General features: G+C 47.7%; 1 long non-coding RNA gene and 1 pseudogene across 1 annotated transcript; both read right to left on the bottom strand.

The window, feature by feature from the left end:
• Positions 1 to 1,635: 1,635 nt before the first annotated feature.
• Positions 1,636 to 2,839, bottom strand: LOC101022920 (annotated as a pseudogene).
• Positions 2,840 to 8,583: 5,744 nt separating this feature from the next.
• Positions 8,584 to 9,508, bottom strand: LOC116275005. Its single transcript, XR_004183941.1, has 2 exons — positions 9,457 to 9,508; positions 8,584 to 8,878 (listed from the first exon to the last, which is right to left on the bottom strand). It is a non-coding gene; the product is annotated as an uncharacterized LOC116275005 (long non-coding RNA).
• Between the last annotated feature and the right edge of the window lie 1,222 nt (positions 9,509 to 10,730).

The raw sequence follows: 10,730 nt of genomic DNA, 5'->3' as shown, positions 1-10,730 counted from the left end.
AAAAAAAAAAAAAAAAAGACACTTTCTTTAAACATGCATATGATTTTTTCAACAAAGAATCAGGCCAGGTGAGGTAGATCATGCCTGTAGTCCAACACTTTTGGGAGGCCAAGGTGGGTGGATCACTTGAACCCAGGATTCAAGACCAGCCTGGGCAACATGACGAGACCCCATCTCTACAAAATATACAAAAATTAGCTGGGCATAGTGGCTTGAGCCTGTAGTCCCAGCTACTCGGGAGGCTGAGGTGAGAGGATTGTCTAAGGCCAAGAGGTCGAGGCTGCAGTGAGCCAAGATCAGGCCACTGTACCAGAGTGACACCCTGTCTAAAAAAATAAAAATAGGGACCGGGCGCGGTGGCTCAAGCCTGTAATCCCAGCACTTTGGGTGGCCGAGACGGGCGGATCACTAGGTCAGGAGATCGAGACCATCCTGGCTAACACTGTGAAACCCCGTCTCTACTAAAAAATACAAAAAACTAGCTGGGCGTGGTGGCGGCGCCTGTAGTCCCAGCTACTCTGGAGGCTGAGGCAGGAGAATAGCATGAACCTGGGAGGCGGAGCTTGCAGTGAGCTGAGATCCGGCCACTGCATTCCAGCCTGGGCGACAGAGCGAGACTCCGTCTCAAAAATAAATAAATAAATGAATACATAAATAAATAAAAAAAAATAAAAATAAAAATAGGTCGGGTGTGGTGGCTCACGCTTGTAGTCCCAGCACTTTGGGAGGCCAAGGTGGGTGGATCACCTGAGGTCGGGAGTTGGAGACCAGACTGACCAACACGGAGAAGCCCCGTCTCTACTAAAAATACAAAATTAGCCAGGCATGGTGGTACATGCCTGTAATCCCAGCTACTTGGGAGGCTGAGGCAGGAGAATCGCTTGAACCTGGGAAGCGGAGGTTGCAGTGAGCCGAGATTGCGCCATTGCACTCCAGAATGGGCAACAAGAGTGAAACTCCGTCTCAAAAAATAAATAAATAAATAAATAAAAATTAGGACTGGCGCAGTGGCTCATGCCTGTAATCCCAGCACTTTGGGAGGCCGAGGTGGGTGGATCATGAGGTCAAGAGATGGAGACCATCCTGGCTAACACAGTGACACCCCATCTCTACTAAAAAAAAATACAAAAAAAAAAAATTAGCCAGGCATGGTGGCGGGCGCCTGGAGTCCCAGCTGCTGGGGAGGATGAGGCAGGAGAATGGCGTGAACCTGGGAGGCGGAGCTTGCAGTGAGCTGAGATCAGGCCACCGCACTCCAGCCTGGGAGACAGAGCGAGATTCTGTCTCAAAAAAAATGAATAAAGTAAATAAAAATTTTAAAAAAAGAAAAAGAAAGGGCCAGGCGCGGTGGCTCAAGCCTGTAATCCCAGCACTTTGGGAGGCCCAGACGGGCGGATCACAAGGTCAGGAGATCGAGACCATCCTGGTTAACACGGTGAAACCCCGTCTCTACTAAAAAATACAAAAAACTAGCCGGGCGAGGTGGCGGCGCCTGTAGTCCCAGCTACTCGGGAGGCTGAGCCAGGAGAATGGCGTAAACCCGGGAGGCGGAGCTTGCAGTGAGCTGAGATCTGGCCACTGCACTCCAGCCTGGGCGACAGAGCTAGACTCCGTCTCAAAAAAAAAAAAAAAAAAAAAGAAAAAGAAATTTTAGCTTTAGCTTTTGTGCTTTTTTCAAAATAGGCAGTATATTTCAAACAGTAAACAAAATTGTTGATCCATTTGTCCTTTGTATCCAGCTTCTTCTCATAGCTTAACTTGTCTCTCCACCCTTCCCTCAAAGCCACCCTCATCCTTGCTCATGCCCAGCTTTTGCCTGAAGGAGAAAGTGGGCACACAGAGAGAGGGCGCACTCACATTTTTATCCATTACTTTCTTTTTTTTTTTTTTTTTGGACAGATAAACAGTTTGTTTATTCATCCTCCTCTGCTCCTCCTCATCTCCCTGTTCCTCTTCCTCTTCCACCTTTTTCTGGGCAACTGTAGCAGGACCCTTTGCGCCATCAAACTTTCCTTTCGACTTACAGTCAGCAACATCCTTCTCATACTTCTCCTTCAGCTTTGCCGCCTTAGTGATGTAAGGCTGCTTTTCACTGTCATTTAAGTTCTTCCACATCTCACCCAGCTTTTTGACCACATCTCCAATAGAGATGCCGGGGTTTGTGGATTTCATCTTGGGGCGGAATTCCGAAGAAAACAGGAAGAATCCAGACAGTGGCCTTTTGGGGGCATTAGAATCCTTCTTCTTCTTGCCTCCCTTAGCTGGTCCATAACCCTTCATTTCCTGATCACAGCATACTTTATCCGCCTTTGCCATTTCATCAGACTTCGACTTCTCTTTCCCAGACATTGTCTTCCACTTCTCAGAGCACTTCTTGGAAAATTCTGCAAAATTGACGGTTTCTTTTTACGTTCTTCTCTGCACGTCTGCACAAAGAAGACATAAGCAGACATCTTGCCCTTTGGTTTCTCGGGGTCACCTTTAGCCATCCTGACTGTATTGTTCACTCTCATTACTTTTTTTTTTTGAGACGGAGTTTCTCTCTTGTTGCCCAGGCTGGAGTGCAATGGCGCGAGCTTGGCCTCCGGAGTTCAAGCGAATCTCCTGCCTCAGCCTCCTGAGTAGCTGGGATTACAGGCGTGAGCCACCACGCCCAGTCCATTACTTTCTTAATAGTTAGGCTGGTAATGGTCATTTCTCTATAGTTTCTCTATACTCATGCTAATCTAGCATTGTCAGAATGATGGACAAAGAAAGAGATATGTAACTACGTTAATTGAAGTTTATTTTATTACAGTGAAATTAAACCTTTTTTTTGTTTTTTTTTGTTTGTTTTGTTTTGTTTTTTTTTTTGAGACGGAGTCTGGCTCTGTAGCCCAGGCTAGAGTGCAGGGCCGGATTCAGCTCACTGCAAGCCCGCCTCCCGGGCTTCTCCGCCTCAGCCTCCGAAAGTAGCTAGCTACAGGCTCTCACCTCGCCTGGCTAGTTTTTTTTTGTATTTCTTAGTAGAGAGATGGGGTTTCACCTGTTAGCCAGGGATGGCCCTGACCTCCTGACCTCAGATCCACCCGCCTCGCCTCCCAAAGTGCTGGGATTACAGGCTTGAGCCACCGCCGCTTTTTTTAAGACAAGTTCTCGCCAGGAAGAGGAGTACAGTGGCACAATCATGGCTCACTGCAGCCTCAAACTTCTGGGCTCAAGGAATCTTCTTGCCTCAGCCTCCCAAGTCGCTAGGACTATAGGCATGCACCACCATGCGTGGCTAATTTTTATTTTTATTTTATTTTTTTGAGACAGATTCTCACTCTGTTGCCCAGGCTAGAGTACAGTGCACAATCTTGGCTCACTGCAACCTCTATCTCCTGAGTTTAAGCAATTCTCATGCCTCAGCCTCCAGAGTAGCTGGGACTACAGGCATGTGCCATTTCACCTGGCTAATTTCTGTATTTTTAGTAGAGATGGGGTTTCGCCATGTTGGCCAGGCTGGTCTCAAACTTCTGACCTCAGGTGATCCACTTGCCTCGGCCTCCCAAAGTGCTGGGATTACCGGCGTGAACCACAGCACCTGGCCAACATTTTTCATGTTCATTAACCATACGTATATTTCTTCCTTTGTGAATTCTCTATTCATGTCATTTGTCCATTTTTCCACTATAGGGTTTGTCTTTTTCGTACTGGTTTGTAAGGAATCATTAGGTACTATGTGCACGTGCGGTGGCTCTTGCCTGTAATGTCAGCAATTTGGGAGGCCGAGGCAGGCAGATCACTTGAGCCCAGGAGTTTGAGACCAGCCTGGGCAACATGGCAAAACCCCATCTGTACAGAAAATAAAAAATCAGTGGCATGTGCCTGAGTGCCAGCTACTCAGGAGGCTGAGGTAGGTGGACAGATCCAGCTCAGGAGGTTGAGGCTGCAGTGAGCCGTGATCATGCCACTGCACTCCACTAGCCTGGGCAACAGAGCAAGACCCTGTCTTTAGAAAATCAAATAACTAGAGACAGGGGCTCTTTGTTGCCCAGGGGCTGCTTCAAGTGACCCTCCTACATTGGCCTCTTAAAGTGCTGGGATTACAGATGTGAGCCACTGCGCCCAGACCTTTAAGAGCTTTTAAACTGGGGGCTCTTTTTGGTTATAAGGAACAGAGATGGCCAGACAGAGTGGCTCATGCCTGTAATCCCAGCACTTTGGGAGACCGAGACGGGCAGATCACTTGAGGTCAGGAGTTCTAGACCGGCCTGGCCAACATGGTGAAACCCTGTCTCTACTAAAAATACAAAAATTAGCCAGGCATGGTGGTGCGTACCTGTAGTCCCAGCTACTTGGGAGGCTAAGGCAGGAGAATGGCATGAACCCGGGAGGCAGAGCTTGCAGTGAGCCGAGTTCGTGCCACTGCACTCCAGCCTGGGTGACAGAGCGAGACTCCGTCTCAAAAAAATAAATAAAATAAATAAATAAATAATAATAAAGAAGAAAGATATACTGAAACTACCTCAAGGAAAGTACATAGGGATGTCAAAGAACCCAAGGAGAGGAAGAGAGTACTGCCTTGCCTCATGCTATCCTGAGCTGGGATTGCAGTGTAGCGGCTCTTGCTGTCTTCCAGAGCCAACTGACATCTGCTTCAACCTCCCTTTCTTGATCAGGCACTTTCACTCATTTTTTTTTTCTTTGTTTTCTTTGCAGAGATGGGATCTCCCTGTGTTGCCCAAGCTGATCTCAAACTCCTGGGCTTAAAGGGATCCTCCTGCCCTGACGTCACAAAATGCTGGGATTATAGGCATGAGCCAGTGTGCCCAGCCCACTCACCTTTTTACACAGCTTAGTCGGCCTGAAAAAACAACCATACACTGGCTAACATTTCAAAATATTAACCCACCACACAGTCTTGTTTAAATGTATTTAGGCCAGGCGCGATGGCTCACGCCTGTAATTCCAGCACTTTGGGAGGCTGAGGCGGGTGGATAACTTGAGGCCAGGAGTTCGAGACCAGCCTGGCCAACAAGGCGAAACCCCATCTCTACTAAAAATACAAAAATTAGCCAGGCATGATGGTGGGTCCTGTAATCCCAGCTACTCGGGAGGCTGAGGCAAGAGAATCGCTTGAACCTGGGAGGCAGAAGTTGCCATGAGCCAAAATCGTGCTGCTGCACTCCAGCCTGGGCAACAGAGTGAGACATGGTCTCAAAAAACTAAAGTAAAAAAATAATAAATCAATGTCTATAAACATAAACCCACTATAAATTAATTTACAGCTCTATGTCAATATAAAACCATAAGTTTATAATTTTACCTATAATACAAACCAAAAAGTCAAATTAACATTTATGTTACTTATTTTTTTTTTTTTTGAGAGAGTCTCACTCTGTCGTCCAGGCTGGAGTGCAGTGGCATGATCACGGCTCACTGCAACCTCTGCCTCCTGGGTTCAAGTGACTATTACATCTTAGCCTCCCACATAGCTGGGATTACAGGCTTGTGCCACCACGCCGAGCTAATTTTTATATTTTTTGTAGAGACAGGGTTTTGCCATGTTGTCCTGGGGTCTCGAACTCCTGGCCTCAAGTGATCTGCCTACCACAACCTCTCAAAGTGACTTTCTTAAGTGTTTTTTTTTTTTTTTTTGAGACGAGTCTCGGCTGTGGCCTCAGGCTGGAGGCAGTGGAGCTGACCTCGGCTCACCGTGGCCCAGCCCCGGGTTCACGCATTCTGCCTCAGCCTCCTGAGTAGCTGGGACTACAGGCTCACCACCACCGCTAATTTTTTTTTTTTTTTTTTTTTTTGTATTTTTAGTAGAGACGGGTTTCACTGTGGTCTCGACCTGGACCTTGTGATCCTCTGCCTCGGGCCTCCCAAAGTGCTGGGATTACAGGCGCGGAGCCACCGCCTCGGGCCTTTTTTTTTGAGATGGAGTCTTTCTTGTCACCCAGGCTGGAGTGCAGTGGTGCCGACCACCGCTGCAACCTCCGCCTCCCTCGGGTTCAAGTGATTCTCCTGCCTCAGCCTCCTGAGTATGTGGGATTACAGGCCTGTGCCACCACACTTGGCTAATTTTTGTATTTTTAGTAGAGACAACTTCCACCATGTTGGTCAGGCTAGTCTCGAACTCCTGACCTTGTGATCCACCTGCCTCAGCCTCCCAAAGTTTTGGAGTTACAGGCATGAGCCACTGCACCCAGCCTCTTTTCAGTTTTTTTTTTTCTTTTTTTTGAGCCGAAGTCTCACTCTTGCCCCCCAGGCTGGAGTGCCATGTGCTATCTCGCTCAATGCAACCTCCGGCCCCAGGTTCAAGCAATTCTCCTGCCTCAGCCTCCCCGAGTAGCTGGGATTACAGGAGCTGCACACCTCACTTAGCTAATTTTTGTATTTTTAACAGACGGGTTTCACCCATGTTGTTGTGGCTGGTCTCGAACTCCTGACCTCAGGTGAGTCTGTTTCATGCCTCAGCCTCCCAAAGTGCTGGGATTACAGGTGAGCCACTGCCTGGCCAACTTCTTTTTGTAACTGTATTAGCTATCCTGGCTAACACGGTGAAACCCCGCTCTACTAAAAATACAAAAAACTAGCCGACATGTATGGCTTCGTAGTCCCAGCTACTCGGGAGGCTGAGGTGGAGAACGCTGGAACCCGGGAGGCGGAGCCAGTGAGCCGAGATCCCGCCACTGCACTCCAGCCTGGGCGGCAGAGCAAGACTCCGCCTCAAAAAAAAACCAAAAAAACCAAAAAAACTGTGGCTAGCACAGAGAACACCATGTTGTTTCGTGGAAGGGCCAATGTCACTAACAGAGTATTGCAGAAGCCAGACTGAAATTTCCATGGGGAAAAACAAGATTTGGCTTCCTTGGTTTGGGGAATATTAATATTCCTCTTGGTTGCCAGAAGGGACCCACTGACGTTCACACCCAGTGTGATTCACAGCCAGTGTGGTACAAATGCTTGTGATGTGGAAAAATCTGAAAAATTTTCAGATGCTCTTCTCCTTTCCTTTCTGCCATCAGCATAAACCTTATGTCCTTCAGTTCAGACCTTCTGGGACCCGGTGGCACACCCTTCCCTTCCTCACAGGCTTCAAACCTTGTCTTTTCAGTGACATGGAGATGGGGATCCTCAGAGGGACCAGGAGCTACTTTTAAAACTGTGAATCTTTAAATTCTGAAGGCTTCATTAAATGTCCTCAAAATCAAGGTCTTCTTGTGAAAGGAGTTAACATCCATGTTAACTGGGAATTATCCATCATCTCTCCTAACTTTTCCTGTTCAAATAATCAAATAAGGACTTCCAGGAGTAGGCAAGAACTTTAAAAAGAAGAAGAAAAAAAGAGGCCAGGTGGGGTGGCTCACGCCTGTAATCCCAACACTTTGGGAGGCTGAGGCAGGTGGATCAGCTGAAGTCAGAAGTTCGAGACCAGCCTAGCCAACATGGTGAAACCCCGTCTCTACTAAAAATACCAAAAAATTAGACAAGCATCGTGGCGGGCACCTATAATCCCAGCTACTCAGGCAGCTGAGGCAGGGGAATTGCTTGAACCCGGAAGGCAGAGGTTGCAGTGAGCCGAGATCACGCCATTGCACTCCCACCTGGGCAACAAGAGCAAAACTCTGTCTCAAAAAAAAAAAAAGAAAGACTTCCTTGGGTTTTGTAGTATTCTCTTTTTCGTAGGCCATGAAATAAGGGAAGCTGTATGCCATTCCTGGTGGTCATCTATGATCTGTCTGAAGTATGTTTTTGTTGTTTTTTATTATTGTTCTTGTTTTTGAGAGAGCGTCTCGCTCTGTTGCCCACACTGGAGTGCTGTGGCATGATCTCTGCTCACTGCAACCTCCGCCTCCTGGGTATAAACGATTCTCCTGCCTCAGCTTCCCAATTAGCTGGGATTACAGGCGCACGCCACCATGCCCAGCTAATATTTTATTTTTAGTTTTAGTAGGGATGGGGTTTCACCATGTTGGCTGGGCTGGTCTCAAACTCCTGACCTCAAGTGATCCACCCACCTCGGCCTCCCAAAGTGCTGAGATTACAGGCATGAGCCACCATGCCTGGCCAAATATCATGATTGCTAATGAAAAGTGACCTTAGGCGGCCGGGTGCCGCCTAATAGATAATAGATAGATAAAGTCAGTATTTTTTTTTTTTTTTTTTCCCCTCAGGATGGAGTCTCGCTCTGTTGCCAGGCTGGAGTGCAGTGGCACAATCTCGGCTCACTGCAACCTCCACCTCCTGGGTTCAAGCAGTTCTCCTCCCTCAGCCTCCCAAGTAGCTGGGACCACAGGTGTGTGCCACCACACCCAGCTAATTTTTTGTATTTTTAGTAGAGACAGGGTTTCACCATGTTGGCCAGGCTCATCTCGAACTCCCGGCCTCAAGTGATCTGCCTGCCTCAGCCTCCCAAATTGCTGGGATTACAGGCATGAGCCACTGCGCATGGCCGAAAATTGACTTTAATAACATAGATACAATGTGGAGAGATAAAGAATATGAATCACTGGCTTGGCTAAAATATTCCTGGGCTCTGATTCATGTCTTATCGGACAACCTTCGGGGGGTTGATTTGAGCTCTTGAGTGTCCTCATGACAAGAAGAGAAAGCTTTAAACAGTGAGCATGAGGGTTTATTTGTGAACACTGACAATCAAATTCTAACACTTATATGGAAATACAAAGGATCTAGAAAGCCAAAGCAATCTTAAAGAATAGTATCGGAAGGTTTACACTACCAGGTATCAACAGTATTGGTACCACGAGAAACAGACCAAGCAAACGAACACAGAGCACAGAACCAAAGCCACGTCCTCAGTCACGTGATGAACACCACGGACGTCACTGCAGTTACTGTGGGAAAGGCCAGTCTTCTCTGTGAATGGTGCTGAGTCAATTTGGCATTTCTGTCAAAAAAAAAAAAACAACAAAACATCATAAACAAAAATTACCTTAAAATGGAGCAGAGACCTAAATGTAAAGCTAAAACTATGAAACTTCTAGAATAAAAAGGAGAAACTCTTAGTAACTTTATATTTGGCAGAGTTCATAAATATGACACCAAAAAAACGTGAAAAAGAAAAACTTGACAAATTGGACATCGTCAAAACTAAAAACTTGGCCGGGCGCGGTGGCTCAAGCCTGTAATCCCAGCACTTTGGGAGGCCGAGACGGGCGGATCACGAGGTCAGGAGATCGAGACCATCCTGGCTAACGTGGTGAAACCCTGTCTCTACTAAAAATACAAAAAATTAGCCAGGTGTGGTGGCGGCGCCTGTAGTCCCAGCTACTCGGGAGGCTGAGGCAGGAGAATGGCGTGAACCTGGGAGGCGGGGCTTACAGTGAGCCGAGATAGCACTACTCCACTGCACTCCAGCCTGGGCTACAGAGGGAGACTCCATCTCAAAAACAGAAACTGCAGGCTGGGTGCGGTGGCTCATGCCTGTATAGCCAGACCTTTGGGAGGCCAAGGCAGACGGATTACCTGATGTCAGGAGTTCAAGACCAGCCTGAAGAATATGGCAAAACCCTGTCTCTACTAAAGATACAAAATTAGCTGGGCATGGTGGCAGGCGCCTATAGTCCCAGCTACTCAGGAGGCTGAGGCAGGAGAACTGCTTGAATCCCGGAGCCGGAAGTTGCAGTGAGCCACGCATCGCACTCCAACCTGGGCAACAAGAGCGAAACTGTCTCAAACAGAAAAACAAACAAACAAAAACTGCAATTTGAGCAGGCATGGTGGCTCATGCCTGTAATCCCAGCACTTTGGGAGGCTGAGGCAGGCACATTGCTTGAGCCCAGGAGTTCTAGCCCAGGAGTTTTGCAACATGGCAAAAGCTCACCTCCACTAAAAAATACAAAAGTTAGCAGGCTGTGGTGGTGCCTGCCTGCAGTCCCAGCTACTTGGGAGGCACGGTGGGAGGATCACCAGAGCCTGGGCAGGTCAGGGCTGTGGTAAGCCATGATCACACCACTGGACTCCAGCCGGGTGACAGTGAGACCCTGTCTCAGAACAACAACAAGAAAAACTGCAATCATGCCTGTATACCCAGACCTTTGGGAGGCCAAGGCGGACGGATTACCTGAGGTCAGGAGTTCAAGACCAGCCTGACCAATGTGGCAAAACACTGTCCCTACTAAAAATACAAAATTAGCTGGGCATGGTGGCAGGCGCCTGTAGTCCCAGCTACTCAGGAGGCTGAGGCAAGAGAATTGCTTGAATCCCAGAGCCGGAAGTTGCAGTGAGCTGCTGGAAGTTGCAGTGAGCTTCGTATTGCACTCCAACTTGGGCAACAGGAGCGTTAAGACAAGAGTGTTAAGACAAACAATCCAATTTTTAAAATAGGCAAAAAGACTTGAACCACTGAAAAAAAAAAAAAAAAAGATGGCCAGGCTTGGTGACTCACACCTGTAATCCCAGCACATTGGGAGGCCGTGGCAGGCAGATCACCTGAGGTCAGGAGTTCAAGACCAGCCTGGCCAACATGGTGAAACCTCATCTCTACTAAAAATACAGAAATTAGCTGGGTGTGGTGGCATGTGCCTGTAATCCCAGCTACTTGGGAGGCTGAGGCAGGAGAATCACTTGAACCCAGGAGGCGGAGGTTGCAGTGAGTCAAGATCGTGCCACTGTACTCCAGCCTGGTGACAGAGCGAGACTCCGTCTCAAAAAAAAAAAAAAAAAAAAGACTTGAACAACCACTTCATTAAAATAGATAACAAATACCCACATGGAAAGATGCTTAATAGCATTAGCTG

The sequence above is a fragment of the Papio anubis genome, chromosome 5 (genome assembly GCF_008728515.1).
Source record: "Papio anubis isolate 15944 chromosome 5, Panubis1.0, whole genome shotgun sequence".
Classification (NCBI taxonomy): Eukaryota; Metazoa; Chordata; class Mammalia; order Primates; family Cercopithecidae; genus Papio; species Papio anubis.
This window is presented reverse-complemented; position numbering and strand designations above follow the sequence as displayed.